The 6,471-nt window shown below is 34.1% G+C and overlaps 1 non-coding gene across 1 annotated transcript; it reads right to left on the bottom strand.

The window, feature by feature from the left end:
* Positions 1–5,346: 5,346 nt before the first annotated feature.
* Positions 5,347–5,453, bottom strand: LOC130027044 (U6 spliceosomal RNA). Its single transcript, XR_008792983.1, has one exon. It is a non-coding gene; the product is annotated as a U6 spliceosomal RNA (small nuclear RNA).
* Between the last annotated feature and the right edge of the window lie 1,018 nt (positions 5,454–6,471).

Here is a 6,471-nt window from a genome sequence, read left to right as displayed (position 1 = left end):
GGCATTCTTTGGATAGGAAGGAATAGAAGGATGTTTTGAAGTAACATAAAAAGAAACAAAAAGACAGCGATAGTTCTAGGAAAAAATGCATGGCCAATGAAATATTTTGCAAAATGGAGTGTAGTCCTAGGGAAAAATGTCTTGGGAGAATCAGGACTGTTAAGGGTCCTGTTAGATTTTTATTTTTATATGTATCTGTTCCTCAAGGAACAGGAAGGAATACTGTGCTAATAAATGATCAGGAATAAAGCCATAGAGCATGGGAGCACACTCCAATGATTTGAGGCAAAACATTAGTCTAAGTAGAATCACGGAGCTAATTAATTGAGTATATAGTAATAATACTAATTGATAGCAACAGGTTCAGACAGAGACATTGGAGGGGGGGTGTTTAGGCCATACCCAGTGGTACTCAAAGCTTATTCCTGACTCAAGGATTATTCCTGTTGGGGCCCAGGATCTCATGAGGGGTGTAGAATATTGAACTCAAGTTGACTTTCTGCAAGGCAACTGCCTAATGCATTGTACTATTTCTACAGGATCTTGACAGATCTTTAATAAAAAATATTTGATGAGGTTCTGGAGCAATAGCACAGCAGGTAAGGCGTTTGCCTTGCAGGCGGCCAACCCTAGTTCGATTTCCAGTATCCCATATGGTCCCCTGAGCACTGCCAGGAGTAATTCCTGAGTGAATGAGCCAGGAGTAACCCCTGTGCATCACCAGGTGTGACCCAAAAAGAAAAAAAATATGATGAAAAAGTAATTTTTACTATTTCAGTCATCTATATGTAATTCATAGAAAAAATCAAACTAACATGATATAAATTATAGTTGGAGCTTAGCACTGTAGCACTGTCCTCCCCTTGTTCCTCTATTTGCTCGATGCAGGCACCAATAACATCTCACAGCAAATTGTTTTTGGCATATCGAATATATCACAAGTAGTTCGCCAGGCCTTGCACTGTGGGCGAGATACTCTCAGTAGCTTGCCGGGATCTCCAAGAGGGGCGGAGGAATAGAACCCAGGTCAGCCCCATGCAAGGCAAAGACCCTACCCACTGTGCTATCGCTCCAGCCCATATTTGGAGCTTGCATAAAATAATTTTTAAATCATAAAATTTTCCATTAGATATATTGTGCCTCCTTTTTGAGTACAGTTCAGGTAAAAGGGGGTTGATCAGACTGGAGAAATAGTGCAGTGGGTTACACACTTGCCTTGCATATGGTCAACATATGTTTGATGGTCAGCATTCTATGTGGTCCCTCAAACAACTTCAACCTAGCAGTGTGGAGCCAGGAGTAACACACCATACTATAGCTAGGTATGATCCCAAAGTCAAAACCAAAAAAAATTTGGGAGGGGGGGCTTGTTTTAGTATATTTGGTTCTTCACCATAGTGAAGTGCTCTGGTATCCCTAAGGGACAGAATTATAATTTCAAAAAATGAGCTGATAGTTTACATTTATGACTTATTCTTCAAGCACATGTGAAGAAAAATTTTGAAATTTAAACTTTTATAAAATAATTAATATAAATATAATATGCAAAAGTTATGACAGTACATTAATGAGCTATTCCACATAGCAATTTAAATTTTTCATTCAGTCAAAAATTACCTTTATTAACATAGTAATGTAAGTGAATAATTAAAATATGGAAAGATAAGGCACATTTATTATATGGTCAACAGATGCTATTGACTTGAAGGATCAGTACTATTGTAAGAATCTAATATCTAAAATTTCCACTGTTCGGCATTTGCATATATAGAGCATATATATTTTTGAACATCAAGCACAAATTTTCATATATTTCTGCCTGCTTATTTGGATTTAAATGAATATTTTATTGAAATCTCTGAAAGATCACTTTTATTTGCCACAGCCTGCTTGCTCCACAGTAAACTGGACGTAGCAATAACTATGTTCCATCTCGGTCCAAAGGTCTGTAATAGGAAACAGACACATCATAAATCTAGTTGCGTGAAAATAATTTTTTTAAAGAAATGGCACACACTTAACCAGGTCTTGTTAGAATCTTCAAGCTGTCATTTTTGTTTCAGATATAGCCATCAAAATGAGCAGGTGGCTCTGTTGTTCTTCCTTCCTGTCATCTATCGCCACTGAAATATACAGAATATTTAGTATTTTAGGTGTAAACCACTTTATCAAAGTCTTTTCTGTATAAGATTTAACGCATGGGCAGATATTTTCCCAAATTCAGAAAGAAGCGCTAAAAACATTATCCTATTTTTAGGAATGAAAACTTCATAAGAGTACTGTGTTAATAAACCACATGTAAATATGATTACAAATAAGAGTGATGTCATTAATATATGTATATGTAAACAATACATATGCAAATATATGCATATGTAAATAAAATACATATAAGTGATATATACTCCTAATATATCTCAAGCATGGGGTATTTCATATGCCCCGTGCATGCAAGATTTGTAATACATTTTTCTGCTAATGCTCAACAAGGTTCTTGGTCTTAGGTTGGTTGAAGGAAATAATTGAGGTAGGAATTTCTGAAAAACAGTATCATAATAAAGAAATCTGGGTTAAGTATACAAAAATTAAAGTAAAATGGGATGAAAGTAACGAAAAATAGGTTTTATTAACCTATTGAAGAATTTATTCAAAGAAGGCATGACATTTAGACACCTCATAATTATTATATTTGACTTGTATAAGTTGTAAGCTGTTCTGTTGGGTTAACTCAATTAGAAGTGCTTGCAGATATCATAAATCTCTTCATATTAAGTGCATCATTAATTTTATGACAAAATTAACCCAACACCATTACAGAAACAGAGAAATTTTGACAGCTACTTTTTTTTAGACTGTTCTGGTTGATAGTAGATGGGGTTCATGAACATTTTTAATAGTTTGCTAGGTTTTAATCTTGAGACTATTATAGTTCATCGAATACTAGGATCATCAATGACGTTATGATTCCTACTGCTCTGTGAGTATAGTCAGTGAACAAAGTAGTTAGCAGTAGTACATGAAACCTTTCCTAACCACATAGAATCATCCTTGATATGTTATAATAGGGGAAGATTACTTTCAGCTTTCTGCTTGCAGTGTTCTGATAACCTGCATATTTAATTGTAATTGAGAGTCAAGTAACTTCTACAGAGTGTGCATTTTAATTAGCTATCAAATGAGTAGGGAGGCTGTTTGTCTAGATTTCCTTTCTTTGTACTAATTAATTGGGAGTCAAGGGTCAGGATCTTGTCTTGCAGAGTCCATTGAAGACATTCATTCAAATATTTATATACATATCCTTACAAGCATGGGATTCAGAGTTCATTTTACTCTCTGATATAGGCCAAAAAGATACATTTATATGAATGTACTGACATCAAGCTGTAAGAAATAATGATGATGGTGAAGTGAATATTCAAAAGATTTCCATTTTCTGTTTCAATATTTCAAATTAATGAGTTATTTTAAAAATCATTAAGCAAGCAGAAAATAAATCTTTGGGCAAATGATTATATCTTAATTGAATTTGAACAAAAATTATATTAAAATAATGGGCAGATAATTTAACATTTGAGGAATACATGCAAAATAAACAAACTGTACTTTTGAGTCATTATTCTGAATCCCCCAGGTATTTTTGGTTATAATTATTTAAAATAAAAATAAATTAAACCAAAACTTTTCATTCTAAACTTTATATTCTTGCTAGTGTTATGTTTTCACCAAGATTACTGAGTTCACATGCAGTAACACTATTCATGCAAATAGTTTAAAATTCAAATGGCATATTTTACTTCAAAAACTTGTCTTTACTACACCTGTATTTTCTACATCTTCAGTAACTACCATATCTCCTACGATCATGTAAGTTGTGAGCTGATAATTTTCCTAGGGAAGGGTGAACTCAGTTCTGAAGTTAAAGTGAAAGCGTCAGATGTGCATACATGAGAAATTTGACCCATATGCTATGAGATCTAAAAATAATGCATTTACCCGATCAATAGCTGAAAAATAAGTGTTGTAGTCTATGTTGACACACTCTATAAAGGTGTGTCATATAGCAATTTTTTTTTAACACAACAGTTAAGTTTATAGCAGTTCACACTTCTGTCACTTCTTCATTTATGATGCATGGGGTTAAGATAAAAACAACAACTGTCACATCAAGTCTTTGACTGTTTTACCACCGCTACAATTCTGGGAATGTCTTCTTGCTTCTAATTTACAAATTTGCCTAGACATAACAAGACTTTAGGGAATTTCTAATTATCCTTAATTTATTTCCTAATGTTAGTGAGTAAAGTACCATAACTTACAACACTCCTAATGATAGTAACAAAAATACACCTAATTTCAGCATTCCTATTTCCGTCCACCAATCTCAAAAGGCCCCACCCAACCAAACCTTATCATTAAAGTACCCTCTCCACCCACAGCCCCCTCCCCACCCTATAAGCACTACTGTGGACCAATTCTCCAATTCTACTGCCTTTAACCACAACGTTGCCTCTAATGGCATACATTTATATCCCTCATTAACTTTTTTTAATCACCTTTCCTCTATAAGTTAGAGAATGCAAGCCATAATTCATCCAGGTCCTAACTATATGTATCTCACTTTTGTATTGAGAGCCCAATGAAATAAGTTTTGATGAATTCTTGTTTGCACCAGATCCATTTAAATATAAACTTGGGTCAGAACTTTACGCATTACATGCTCTCCACAGGCTCCCATGTGAAGAAGCTTAGGGAAGCTTGTTATTTTCGTTGATTTGTATACTATATCTAATAACAGTAAAGTATTCTGAATATTTCCTTTTTCCATTGTAAGGTTAAGTCTTGCCATTGCCTTTAGAATCCTTCGGAAACAAACTGAAAGCATTTGTGATCTTTAACAGCTTTTGTTTTCACTTTAAATTATTGGATTCCAAATAAGAGAAATCACTTACTGTTTAAACTATAAGAGAGCATGTAATACATGAAACTACCATGAATTACATATTACCTGTGAAGTACTCATGATATATAAAATAATTATATAAAATATATGTTATAATACATAATCATAGAACAACTTAAGAAACCTCACTGCCTGCATTTCTGTTTAGGACATAAATCAATATAAGAAGATCTGCGGCTGACATTAGCAAGGAAACTGAAATCTCTGCCTTACAGTAATAAGGAACTGGAATTTTCCATAAGCAGACAAGTTTGGGGAGCACAGGATCCCTTCCAGAACCTCATGATTGTTGCCAACAATTTGACTTCAGACCCTTGAACATTTTCAAGTTAAGCTGGACTCCTGATCTACAGATCTAGAAGATAACAAATGTATTGTTTTTTTTTTTTAATATGGAACACTTCACGAATTTGCGTGTCATCCTTATGCAGGGGCCATGCTAATCTTCTCTGTATCGTTCCGATTTTAGTATATGTGCTGCGGAAGCGAGCACGTATTGTTTTAAGTAGCTAAATCACTGCAGAGCCTGGCAAGCTCCTCTTGGCATATTTCAGATGCTAAAAACAGTAACAATAACAGGTCTCATTCCTCTGACCCTGAAAGAGTCTCCAATAAGGAAACTTTGGGAAGGATGAGTAAGGAGAGGCTGCTAAAATCTCAAGGCTGGGACAAACAAAGACATTACTGGCGCCCACTAGATCAAGTTGATGAACAATGGGATGACAGTGACACAGTGATACAGTGAAGTAGCTCTGTGTGTGAGGAAATTGATTATGACAATAAAAATGTGCAGCTCAGCTAGAAAGAAAAACAGTTGCAATATGTGTTCTCAGTTTGCAGTTGTATAAAGGTAAATGCTACAATAAGCTTGAAAGAGAGAAGGAGAGTAACAATGTGCAGTAAAAAGTAAGGTGCTGATTACAAAGCCCTTTGCAGAAAAGAGCTATTTTTCCTTTGTGCATGATGTCTAAGGGTGGATAAAGGAACGATGGGTTAGAAAACTCAAGGAACACTCTAGGAAACTAAACAGAAGCTAGCAATTTCAATAGGCAGAAAACTGTTATTTCGACTTTTCCATAAAATCAGGAAGTCCTCAAAATAATACTAAAGCAATTTGAAATACAAATCACTAAGTGTTCTTGCATGAAGCTAGCTAAAGATATAAACAAAAATGTTAATTTATCAAATATATTTCTGATGAAAGAAATTAAGTTATGTGTCAAAAAGGGAAATAATTTATGTTTCCCTCTTCAATACCAAATTTGTAACTATCCTCAAGAATAGAGAGGGAAAAATGAACTATTAAAATGTTATGTGTAGTTAGAAAAAAGAACACTTTAACCTAATGATGGTTGGTATTTCTGTGTATTAGAAAAGAATTATCTGGACAAAAAATGATGCAGAGTAATAATAAAAAAAAAAACTTAATCTATTTTATGTTGAAAATAGACTTTAGTACATAGACATTGCATACATACTTAATGTATATACTTATTTGCAGCTAAATTTAA

Source organism: Sorex fumeus, unplaced genomic scaffold (assembly GCF_029834395.1).
Source record: "Sorex fumeus unplaced genomic scaffold, SorFum_2.1 ptg000035l, whole genome shotgun sequence".
NCBI lineage: Eukaryota > Metazoa > Chordata > Mammalia > Eulipotyphla > Soricidae > Sorex > Sorex fumeus.
Note: the sequence above shows the minus strand (reverse complement) of the source record. Positions and strands in the feature narration are given on the sequence as shown.